The sequence below is a fragment of the Budorcas taxicolor genome, chromosome 9, assembly GCF_023091745.1.
Source record: "Budorcas taxicolor isolate Tak-1 chromosome 9, Takin1.1, whole genome shotgun sequence".
NCBI classification, from domain to species: domain Eukaryota; kingdom Metazoa; phylum Chordata; class Mammalia; order Artiodactyla; family Bovidae; genus Budorcas; species Budorcas taxicolor.
The window spans coordinates 47,504,803-47,517,556 of NC_068918.1; positions in this window are offsets into that span (position 1 = coordinate 47,504,803).

Consider the following 12,754-nt stretch of genomic DNA (forward strand, 5'->3'; position numbering starts at 1 on the left):
ACTTAGCTCAGAATATCAGAGGTTGAATGGGAAAGGAGAACATCCTTGTGAGTCTTTGGGAGTGTCGTATGGCAGGGGTATATGAGTCAAAGCTAAGCAAGGATGACATTGGCAAGGAAAGGATCTTGGCATGGAGGCGATGGCAATAAAAGATTGGTTATATAAAGGAAGACTTGTTTAAATGAATAAATATATATTGACAAGGGAAGTTATAGGAGGTAGGGGATACATATCGTTGTTGTTTGGTCTCTAAGATGTGTCCGACTCTTTTACAATCCCATGAACTATAGCCCACCAGGCTCCTCTGTCCATGGAATTTCCCAGGCAAGAATAATGGAGTGGGTTGCCATTTCCTCCTTCAGGGGATTTTCCCGACCCAGGATTGAACCCATGCCTCCTGCATTGGCAAGTAGATTCTTTACCACTGAACCAGGGATATATTTAAGAAAGGAGAAAATAGAATAAAACTTTTTTGTTGTAACATAATTGTAATTATTGAAGTGAAGTCAGTTTTCAATATGTGTAACTATTAACAGAAATAAATGTATATTAAAATGTGATATGTGTATATGTGTATGTGGATATATTTGCACATGTATACATACATGTGCATATACAAATCACAAGCACACAAACGTAATCCCTAACTCTGGAAACTGCATGGCCTAGAAAAAGAGACACTCCTACAAAGATAGGCATAACTAATGCCAGGTCTTGGTTTCCATCTACTGAAAAGAACCAGAGCACCTGGCTGCTGCTAAGTCACTTCAGTCATGGCCGACTCTGTACAATCCCATAGATGGCAGCACACCAGGTTCCCCTGTCCCTGGGATTCTCCAGGCAAGAATACTGGAGTGGGTTGCCATTTCCTTCTCTAATGCATGAAAGTGAAAAGTGAAAGTGAAGTCGCTCAGTCATGTCTGACTCTTAGCGACCCCATGGACTGTAGCCCACCAGGCTCCTCCATCCATGGGATTTTCCAGGCAAGAGTACTGGAGTGGAGTGCCATTGCCTTCTCCAAGAGCACCTGGAGAAGCAGCTTATTTCAATGCTGGGCAAGGAAAATAAATGAGAATGTGGAACATCCATATAGAAAGAGAAAAATGAAGACATGCCAAAAGGCAAAAACCTGCTTGAAATGGCTTCCATTTGACAATTTGGTGATGATTTACTTAAATAAATAATGACAGTAATAGGCTATAAGTCATTGAATAAAATATAAATCCATAAATTAATGAATAAATTAAAACAGAAAATAAGATATTTTCACAAACCTAAAGTACCTCCTCATAAAATTACAATTAACTACAAGAGAAACAAATGATTTTTAAAATGTAGAAGCTTGGCAGATACCATACTAGCCACATGATCAAAGTTAGTACTGCCTTAATAAGCACTTCTAGAAGGGTGAAGTAAGGACTTCTGAAAATCCACTTCTCCATAAAAACAATGAAAACACAGAAAGAATTGTCAAAGTTAATCTTTTCAGAGCTATGGAAATTAAAAACTTCAAACACATTAAGAATGCTTATTTGAGGAAAATAGCCCAATCTCACTGGGAACAGTGAGCTCTGTGTATGTTTAACTTATCCTATTTCCATCCTTCCTTCATAAATCACTAGGCATATAGAAAATGAAGTTTCACAACCAAAGCTGATTGAAAAGTTGGAGAGCCTTGTCAGCAACAGGAGCAAGAATAATAGGCTTAGGGACCCCCAAAAAGCTTTGCCCACTCATAACTAACATTATTTGACCTGTCAAAGCCTCATTCAAAGTTTTGCTTTGTTTGCTCTATTTCAGAGTTCACTAAGAGTGAAAGCCCAATATCTCTCATGAATACAGATGCAAAAACCCTCAACTAAATATTAGCTAATCAATTGCAAAATGTATGAAAAGAATTTTACCCTAAAACCAAGTGGAATTTTTGCTGGGTATGCAAAGCTGGTTCAACATTCAAAACTTAATATAACAAATTTTAAAAAGGGAACCTAGTGTAATCACATCAATATATGCACAAACAACATTTGGCAAAATCCTGAACTCTTTTGTGAAAAATTACTTAGGAAACTAAATGATAGCAATGAAACATCATTCCAAGAAAGCCAGTGACAGTTGGGGAAGATGCACACAAAATTGTAAGATGTAGTGTTTGTATGTAGTGAAGAATAAAGTAATCTTTATTTCTATGAAGAACAAAATTTATTCTTAGAAACTCTGTTTTACTGACCCCGTTTGAAGGAAATGTATTACATAAATGTCATATGCCTGGCATTCAAGTACCTGGATGTTCCTCCAATTGTGTTTTGTTTTTGTGTTTTTGTTTCATTAAGTAATTTAGCAGGATAAGTCATTGAATCAATAAATTATTTAATGTTTTTCCCTAAAAGAGTTTCTAAGAGAAGAAAATTGGAAATAACTACGTAGCCAACTAGGCTGAGGATAAGTGTTGACCAGTCATTTGCCACATTTAAGCATTTTTTTCTCCCTTTCAGAAAATGTCTGGAAGTCATCCCAGTAGTGATATTCAAGGATACAAATTATCACCATACTCCCTTGTGAAATTACCAGTAATTATTTTGATTTATTACTGGCTATTTATCATTCAAAATTATTATTTTGGTTGTGTGTCCTTTCTAAATTGAAGAAATAGTTTTCATCAGTATGCTAAACTATTAGTAGTTCATCAAATCTTATAGTATTCAAATTTACCCCAATATTTTTGATTTCTAGGTTTTGAGTCTTTATCTGCCTCCACGTGAGCTTCTCTGGTAGCACATCTGATAAAGAATCCACCGCAATGCAGGAGACCCCAGTTCGATTCCTGGGTTGGTAAGATCTGGAAAAGGAATAGGCTCCCCATTCTGGTATTCTTGGGCTTCATTGGTGGCTCAGATGGTAAAGAATCCACCTGAAACTGGGTTCTATCCATGGGTTGGGAAGATCCCCTGGAGGAGGGCATGGCAACCCACTCCAGTATTCTTCCCTGGAGAATCCCCATGGACAGAGGAGCCTGATGAGCTACAGTCCATGGGGTTGCAAAGAGTTGGACATCACTGAATGACTAAACACAGTGACGCACTACCTCACATATTAAATATTTTTAATATGTTTAATTTGAAAAAAGTATTTTATTCATATTTCCTTCACCTCCAGTCATTTCTATAATGCCACCTATGCAAATTAAGTACTTAGATACATTCCATGATGTAGATTCCTCTCTAGAAATAAACCTTGATTACATAGATAGGTATGAATGACAAGTTCTGAAAGACAGTTAGATAGTGAAAGATAGGATATTCATTCACTGGTTCAGAAAATACTCATTGAAAAATACCTGCTCTACTTTAGGAATCTTCCTGGGTGACTATGCACAAGTTAAATATGGCCCCTGGCTACATTTAGGGCTTCCTTGGTGGCTCAGAGGGTAAAGCATCTGCCTGCAATGCAGGAGACCCGGGTTCGATCCCTGGGTCGGGAAGATCCCCTGAGAAGGAAATGGCAACCCAATCCAGTACTCTTGCCTGGAAAATCCCATGGATGGAGAAGCCTGGTAGGCTACAGTCCATGGGGTCACAAAGAGTCGGACACGACTGAGCGACTTCACTTTGGCTACATTTATAGTCCCTGAAGTTTATATTCTGGTGGGAGACAGGAAAGAATATCCTTTCTACTCTTGGAAAGAGAGGAAAAAAAATTCATTCGAAGTGGAAAATTCTGACTGCATGAGGAAATGGGATTTAGGGGAAGGCAAAAATTGAGACAGGATGATACAGAGGATTTTCCCTTTTAACATAGCCCTGAATTGAGTGAAACTGTCTCTGAACCTGGGTCTCCATTGCCTTCAGAAGTATTCAAGTGTAGATGTCTAATGAGGTAGATTCATTGGCAGTTTTATTTCCATAAAGAAAGGATTGCTCTTCCTTTCAAGACTTCAGTGGTCCACCGGAAACAGCATAGAGGCAACATGGAGCAAGGGACAGAGGCCATTAGCATACTCAATTCAGACTAGAGGGCTGGTTCACTGTGGCTTCCAGAGCCTTCCAGAAAGAAGCAAAATATCTACAACAGGCTGATTTTTATGAATTGCTAACTTGATTTTTTATGTTTTTACCCAGCTTTTCCCTCCTTTTTCTCTCCATATTTAAACAACTAAATCCTTCTCAACTCATTACCATAAGGGAGGGGCATGTCATTGTGAAAAGTAGAAGCTAAGAAATATTCTTGGTTTCAATTCCTAAAAGTGCAAAGTATGTAAAGCAAGGTCTCAAATTCATAGCCTTCAGGCCTGATCTCTCCCGGAGAAATGTGTTATTGGTTATGTTATATTATGTTGGCCCACACATTGTTTTAAAATAGAAATAAGGCAACAATTTGAAATTGGAAGATTTAATGTTTGTTATATATATATAGTTCCCTGATTTCTTTAGAGATTCATATAATCTTGCAACTGGGGTGATATCCTCATGTGGTAACAGTGGAAGAGGATGATTATCAACTCTCTGCTTTGCTATGATACACACTCCTGTCAATCTTTGCTCATGTCTTCATCTCCCCTCCACTGAGGCACAATGTCAGTTACCATTATCATCTTGTATTTACCAGACTCATATTACCTGCCTTGGATCTACTAAGAGAACAGTGTCTTCATGGAAATGATAAGATTCTGGCTATAGATAGAATTTGGGGTAGAATGACATACCATAACAGCAAAGTATAACCTTGACAGAAGATGACAGTAAATTCCAGGGATGGGAAGAGAAGTGATGAGAGTGTAGTTAGTGGTTAATTTAAAGGGATCCTACAAGCAGTACCTTCATAGCAGAGAACTGGGAGTCAGAAAAAAAAACACAAAACCCAACTAGACATCTGGTTCTTAGAACTGAGGGGATTTCTGCCACAGAAAGGTGGCAACATCTGAGTGGAAATAGCTCTGTGATGTGCTTGGGCATATGTTGACTTCAGTAGTTTCATAGAAATTCCTCTAACCCAGCATGACCTGGAATAAGCAGAATGTTTTCTGTGTGCCAGTGCATGGCACAGAATTAACTGTGAAGGCTGCTGAACATGAAGTTGTCTTGCCAAGAGGAGTGAGAGTTATCCCAGCGGATGATTGCAGGAATCAATCATGTGGAAGACCAGATTCTAGCACTCTATAGCCACCTCATTGTCCAGGAATTCCTTGGTTTTAAAGGGATTCTTGAAGAATTTATACACTCAATTGACACACTGAATTTATGTATATTCAATAAATATATTATATATCATAGTGTTACAGGCAGTGCTTCAAGAAAATTCGTAAGAGAAAATAATAATCAAATATCCAGGGTAGTAGTCTTTCCCAGAACAAACAGATGTGATACTGAGAACAGCTAGACCTGGACAGCCTCCTTAGCTGTATTGGCTAAAAATGATTGCAATCTGTTAGCAAAGAGGGATATATTCTATTTGCTCATTTATATTACCTGCCTTAAGCCATATATTTATGTGTATGCATGTTTGTATACATATTTGTGTGCATATAAATATTGTCGTTGTTTAGTTGCTTAGTTGTGTCCAACTCTTTGCCACCCAGTGGATTTCACACCAGGCTTCCCTGTCCTCCATCACCCCTCAGAGCTTGCTCAAACTCATGTCCATTGAGTCAGTGATGCCATCCAACCATCTCATTCTCTGTCATTCCCTTCTTGAATCCTTCTCCTTGACAATGAAGTTGTCAACCTTTCACTCCTTTCTATGAAGCATTTCTCCAGACCTTGTAAAAGGTATCTGAAATTTATACTTTAGGTCTTGTCCTGACTCTCACATTGATTCTGGAGCCCAAAGTGGGGAAAACGAAATAAACAGATATAAGCCTAATAAGGGTTATTTCTGTTGCTTGATACACTTGCACCTGATACTCTTGGTGTTTTCTTATGAGTAGATCACGTTTGTTCACTTCTGCTTTTGGAAATTCACATCAAGTGGATTCAGATATCACTAAATAGACATCATCACTATGCCCTTCACTTTTCCTGACCCTTTCTTCAATAGTCAAGTGTACTTTTCAAAAATGAAACAGATGATGAAACAGAGAAGACAATGCTCAGAATAAAAGTTCACATAATGTGTCTATCAGCACTGTTATCTCACAATTTACAGGGAGATATGTTGAAACAGCAGCATCAGCAGTGGACTAAATGAAAGTGTCTGAGGCTGATTCATCTTTTAGGAAATTATATAAATCAAACTAAAGATTTATATGTTCTTTATTACTTATATTATTTTCCCTTATGCTACCATCTCCTTCCCCTGTTAATACTTCCCCTGGGAACTGTTTTTCAATCCCCTGAGGACCATTTCTTGGGGTGGTCCCTGCTCGGCCCCCTACTTCTCTTTGTTTTGGTTTCACTGTGGTATTTCTGGTGACACTGCAGGACTTCAAAGTGGCCCTCATTCTGTATCATTTATCAACTTTTCTTACCAATTCAGTGTCACTTTGAAGTCTTACTGAGCAGCTGGCCACAGCGCAGCAGGCCTAAAACAAGACAGAACTGGCAAGATCAGGAGTGAATAAACTGGAGAAGAGTGTCCAGTGTGAATAGCTCAGAAGCAATGTGACGGCACTATTATGTACATGTTCAACTGCCTCTAGGAAAAGCAGAAATATTTTATATCTGTTATATATATATGCACTGTACACATATCCAACAGCTTTAGGGGGCATTTAGTATTAAATCATAGGATGTTTGACAATTGAAACAACTCAGAGATCAACAATACAATATGTGGAAACTGAATGACAGAGAAGGAAGTAGTCCATCCAATGCGACTCATCAGATTAGGGATACAGAAGGACATAGTTTTGTTTCACTCAGTTTCAGATAAGTTCCTATTCCATTTTTTAGGATAATGCTGATGTGCTTGTATCATTTTTAGTAATGGCTATAAAGTTTGAAAAAATCACCTGTTATTAAATTGTCATTTTTTCTTTATTTACTATATTCTTAATGTTTGATATCAAAAACTGTTTTGTTGTTAAGATCTATACATTTTCAACTGGATGTTCTTCCAATATATTTCTATCCCAGTAAAACCTGAATTGAAATTCAGTCTGCAAATCATCTGTAAAATAAGTTTTTGCTTTCTCTCTTTTTCAAATTCTCTCTTTTCTACAAAATATATTTCCTCTAAATTTTGTTGCTATTTATTTTTTTATTTTTTCCTTCTGGTCTTTTAGCTTAGATATATTTCTCAGGTAAAAGAAAATCACTAATTTTTCACTTAGTTAAGAATGAAATACTGAAAAACTATTTGGAAATCCTGAGTGCAGGCACAGCACATGAAATATGAACTGCAGTTTTGGCTACTGTGACTGGACCATTTCAAATATCTCTTCTTGCAATGGTTAGATTTTGAGAAGCAAAATTCCTAATACTGTACCTTGAATAATAAACTTGTCTGTTAACATTCTAGACATGGATGAAAGCATAGTGGTTAGGAATCACAAAATTCAGCATAGAAATGTTCTCTTTATTACTCTCTTTTGAGTGTATTATGTCAGCCCTACACTATGCCTAGAGTCCTTCAATCCATATTCCCTCTGTTAACTGCTCCAATCTACCATCATTGTAGAAGAGCCTTGGTAGTCTGAAAACAGACTTATAATTAACTCTCTGGTTTTAAGCACCAAATTCAGTCCTTCTTCAGTGATTCCTTTTGCAACCAATCTATATCCATTTGGGTAGCTGTGCAAACATATTGCTTTCCTTTTTTTCTGATAAATCAGGTATTCTTTGCTCATCTGTTTTTACTTATGATAATTTTATTTGGAAATACAAAAAACCTCAAATAGCCAAAGCAATCTTGAGAAAGAAGAATGGAATTGGAGGAATCAACCTGCCTGACTTCAGGCTCTACTACAAAGCCACAGTCATCAAGACAGTACGGTACTGGCACAAAGACAGAAATATAGATCAATGGAACAAAATAAAAAGCCCAGAGATAAATCCACACACCTATGTACACTTTATCTTTGACAAAGGAGGCAAGAATATATAATGGATTAAAGACAATCTCTTTAACAAGTGGTGCTGGGAAAACTGGTCAACCACTTGTAAAAGAATGAAACTAGATCACTTTCTAATGCCACACACAAAAATAATATCAAAATGGATTAAAAATCTAAACATAAGACCAGAAACTATAAAAATCCTAGAGGAGAACATAGGCAAAACACTCTCTGACATAAATCACAGCAGGATCCTCTATTATCCATCTCCCAGAATACTGGAAATAAAAGCAAAAATAAACAAATTGGATCTAATTAAAATTCAAAGCTCTGCACAAAAAAGGAAATTATAAGCAAGGTGAAAATACAGCCTTCTGAATGGGAGAAAATAATAGAAAATGAAGCAACTGACAAACAACTGATCTCAAAAATATACAAGCAACTCATGCAGCTCAATTCCAGAAAAATAAACGACCCAATCAAAAAATGGGCCAAAGAACTAAACAGACATTTCTCCAAAGAAGACATATGGATGGCTAACAAACACATGAAAAGATGCTCAACATCACTCATTATTAGAGAAATGAAAATCAAAACCACAATGAGGTACCATTTCACACCAGTCAAAACGGCGGCAATCCAAAAGTCTACAAGCAATAAATGCTGGAGAGGGTGTGGAGAAAAGGGAACCCTCTTACACAGTTGGTGGGAATGCAAACTAGTACAGCCACTATGAGAACAGTGCAGAGATTGCTTAAAAAATTGCAAATAGAACTGCCTTATGACCCAGCAATCCCACTGCTGGGCATACCCACCGAGGAAACCAGAATTGAAAGAGACACATGTACCCCAATCTTCATTGCAGCACTGTTTATAATAGCCAGGACATAGAAACAACCTAGATGTCCATCAGCAGATGAATGGATAAGAAAGCTGTGGTACATATACACAATGGAGTATTACTCAGCCATTAAAAAGAATACATGTGAATCAGTTCTAATGAGATGGATGAAATTGGAGCCTATTATACAGAGTGAAGTAAGCCAGAAAGAAAAACACCAATACAGTATACTAACACATATATATGGAATTTAGAAAGATGGTAATGATAACCCTGTATGCGAGACAGCAAAAGAGACACAGATGTATAGAACAGACTTTTGGACTCTGTGGGAGAGGGAGAGGGTGGGATGATTTGGAAGAATGGCATTAAAACATGTATACTATCATGTAAGAAACGAATTGCCAGTCTATGTTTGATACAGGATACAGGATGCTTGGGGCTGGTGCATGGGGATGATCCAGAGAGATGATATGGGGTAGGAGGTGGGAGGGGGGTTCAGGATTGGGAACTCATGTACACCCGTGGCTGATTCATGTCCATGTATGACAAAACCAATACAGTATTGTAAAGCAAAGTACAGTAAAAATAAAAAAATTTAATGTTTATTTTAATGTTTTTTGTTTTCCAAATGTGTAGATTTTTCTTGACTTATTTCCCATTTTCTGGAGTGCTTTGAGTGAGCCTTTCATATATCCAATCTTCCATCTTTAAATTAATGACTAAGCTCTCTTTTAGATACTTTTGTATTGTTATTAATGTTTGTAAAATCAATAGGGAAGAACTCGATCTTTGCCTTTTCTGTCACTTAAAATAAGTGCTTTGTGGAACAAATATATGAGAGTAATCCACCTGACAAAATCAAGCCAAATAATTCCCAAGTTTTAATTTCTTTATCTAGGTGGTTAGACAGGTGACTTCTTCCTTCTTTATCATGTTTACCCATCCCTCATTCAAGAAAAGTAGGATGACTTTCTCAGTAGAAGGACCTAACTTTATTTAGTTAAGGATAAGTTAGCAAATGCCCTTCCATGTTATAAGATGTTAGTTCAACAAATAACTTCAAAATCAATTACCCTTTTCATTCTTATGAGTTAGTAGCATTTCAGAGCCATCAAAATAGAAGAGGAAACATGTTATTAGGTTGGTGCAAAAGTAATTTTGATTTTACATTGTTGAAATATTTCATTCAGTTCAGTTCAATCGCTCAGTCATGTCTGACTCTTTGCGACCCCATGAATCTCAGCACGCCAGGCCTCCCTGTCCATCACCAACTCCCGGAGTTCACTCAGACTCACGTCCATTGAGACCGTGATGCCATCCAGCCATCTCATCCTCAGCCATCCCCTTCTCCTTCTGCCCACAATCCCTCCCAGCATCAGAGTCTTTTCCAATGAGTCAACTCTTCGCATGAGGTGGCCAAAGTACTGGAGCTTCAGCTTTAGCATCATTCCTTCCAAAGAAATCCCAGGGTTGATCTCCTTTAGAATGGACTGGTTGGATCTCCTTGCAGCCCAAGGAACTCTCAAGAGTCTTCTCCAACACCACAGTTCAAAAGCATCAATTCTTCAGTGCTCAGCCTTCTTCCCAGTCCAACTCTCACATCCATACATCACCACAGGAAAAACCATAGCCTTGACTAGACAGATCTTAGTCGGCAAAGTAATGTCTCTGCTTTTGAATATACTATCTAGGTTGGTCACAACTTTTCTTCCAAGGAGTAAGCGTCTTTTAATTTCATGGCTGCAGTCACCATCTGCAGTGATTTTGGAGCCCAAAATAATAAAGTCTGACACTGTTTCTACTGTTTCCTCATCTATTTCCCATGAAGTGATGGGACCAGATGCCATGATCTTCGTTTTCTGAATGTTGAGCTTTAAAACCAACTTTTTCACTCTCCTCTTTCACTTTTATCAAGAGGCTTTTTAGCTCCTCTTCACTTTCTGCCATAAGGGTGGTGTCATCTGCATATCTGAAATATTTCATTAGATATTGGGATACATTCTTAAACAAATGTGGTTTGTTATACATCATTTTAATGCACATTTCTTCCTTTATGTTTTTTGCTAAAGAATCATTACTTGCTGCTTAATTTATATATATTTTAGACTATGGAAATGATATTAAACAAAATGAAAATTTGAGTGATTTTCCTATTTGAGTTCAAAGTGGGTCATACAGCAGTGGAGACTACTCACAAAATCAACAGTGCATTTGGCCCAGGAACTGCTAATGAAATGTGGTGATTCAAGAAGATTTTCAAAAGAAATTAGAGCCTTGAAGATGATGAGCACAGTAACTGGTCATTGAAAGTTGATAACCACCAACTAAGAGGATCATTGAAGCTAATCCTCTTACAACTACCCAAGAAATTGCCCAAGAATTCAACATCAACCTTTCTATGGTTGTTTGGCATTTGAAGCAAATTGAAAAGATGAAAAAGTTCAATAAATGGGTGCCTCGTGAGCTGACCATCAGTCAAAAAAATTGCTATTTTCAAGTGTTATCTTCTCTTATTCTATGCAACGACAATGAATCATTTATGCCATGCAATACAAAGTCTATTTTATATGACAACCAGTGGCTACCATCTCAGTGGTTGGACTAAGAAGAAGCTGCAAAGCACTTTCCAAAGCCAAACTCTCTCTCTCACACACAAAGGATCATGGTCACTGTTCTGTTGTCTGATACCAGTCTCTTATGCTACGGCTTTCTGAATCTGGGCAAATCCATTACATCTGAAAAGTATGCTCAGCAAATCAATGAAATGCACCAAAACCCACAATGCCTGCAGCTGATATCGGTCCATAGAAAAGGTCTAATTCTTTCCTGTGACAACACCTGACCACACATCGTACAACCAATGCTTCAAATGTTGAACGAATCAGGTCAGGCTGTAAAGTTTTGCCTCATCTGCCATTTTCACCTGACCTTTCACCAACTGACTACCACTTCCTCATGCAGCTCAACAACTTTTGCTGGGAAAATTCTTCAACAGCCGGTAGGACACAGAAAATGCTTTCCAAGGGTTCATTGAATTCCAGAGTACAGATTTTTATGCTACAGGAATAAACTTATTTCTTGTTTGCAAAAATGTGTTGATTGTAATGATTCCTATTTTAATTAATGAAGATGTTTGAGCCTAGTTATAATGATTAAAAATTCACAGTCCAAAACAGTGATTATTTTCACACTAACCTAGTATGTTATACATCAAAAGACCTTTCTGAATTATGGTCTTAATATAGCACAGTGAAAAGATTTCATGAAGCCAAAGGAATTCAATGTAAACTTGAGGGGCTAGGATTTGAGGTAACAGTAGTCCAAGGAAAAGGCAAAAGACTCTCTAATTGGAACCATATTGCCACGTTAAGATGAACAATTATCAGAAGCAAGTTGATCAGTCTGTGGATTAGTATAGTCAGCTTACTTAAAACAGGAAAAATCACTTGCTATCCTGTAAGAGCACACCCAGTCAGGAATAATTGGCAACAGTACTGAGTTGTATAGAATTTCTCCTCAAAGCTTGTATTCTTCCCAAACCCTAGAATGTAAACGTATTTGGAAATAAGGTTGTTGTAGTTAAGATGAGGTCATAAAGGAGTAGGGTTGGCCCTTAATCCAATATGACATATCTCCTAATAAGAAAAGACCTATACAGACAGAGACACAGAAAAAAAAAAAAAAATGCCATGTGATGACAGAGGCAAAGATGTGACTGATGCATCTATTAACCAAGGATTGCCAGCAACACCAGAGACTTGAAGCAGGTCGTGGAAAAGATTCTCCTCAATGGCTATCAAAAAGAGCGTGTCTCCAACGCCTTAATTTTGGACTTCTAGCCTCTAAAAAACAAGTTTCTTTTACTGTAAATCACTCAGGTTATGGCAGTTTGTTACAGTTGTTTTAGGAAAGTAATACAGGTA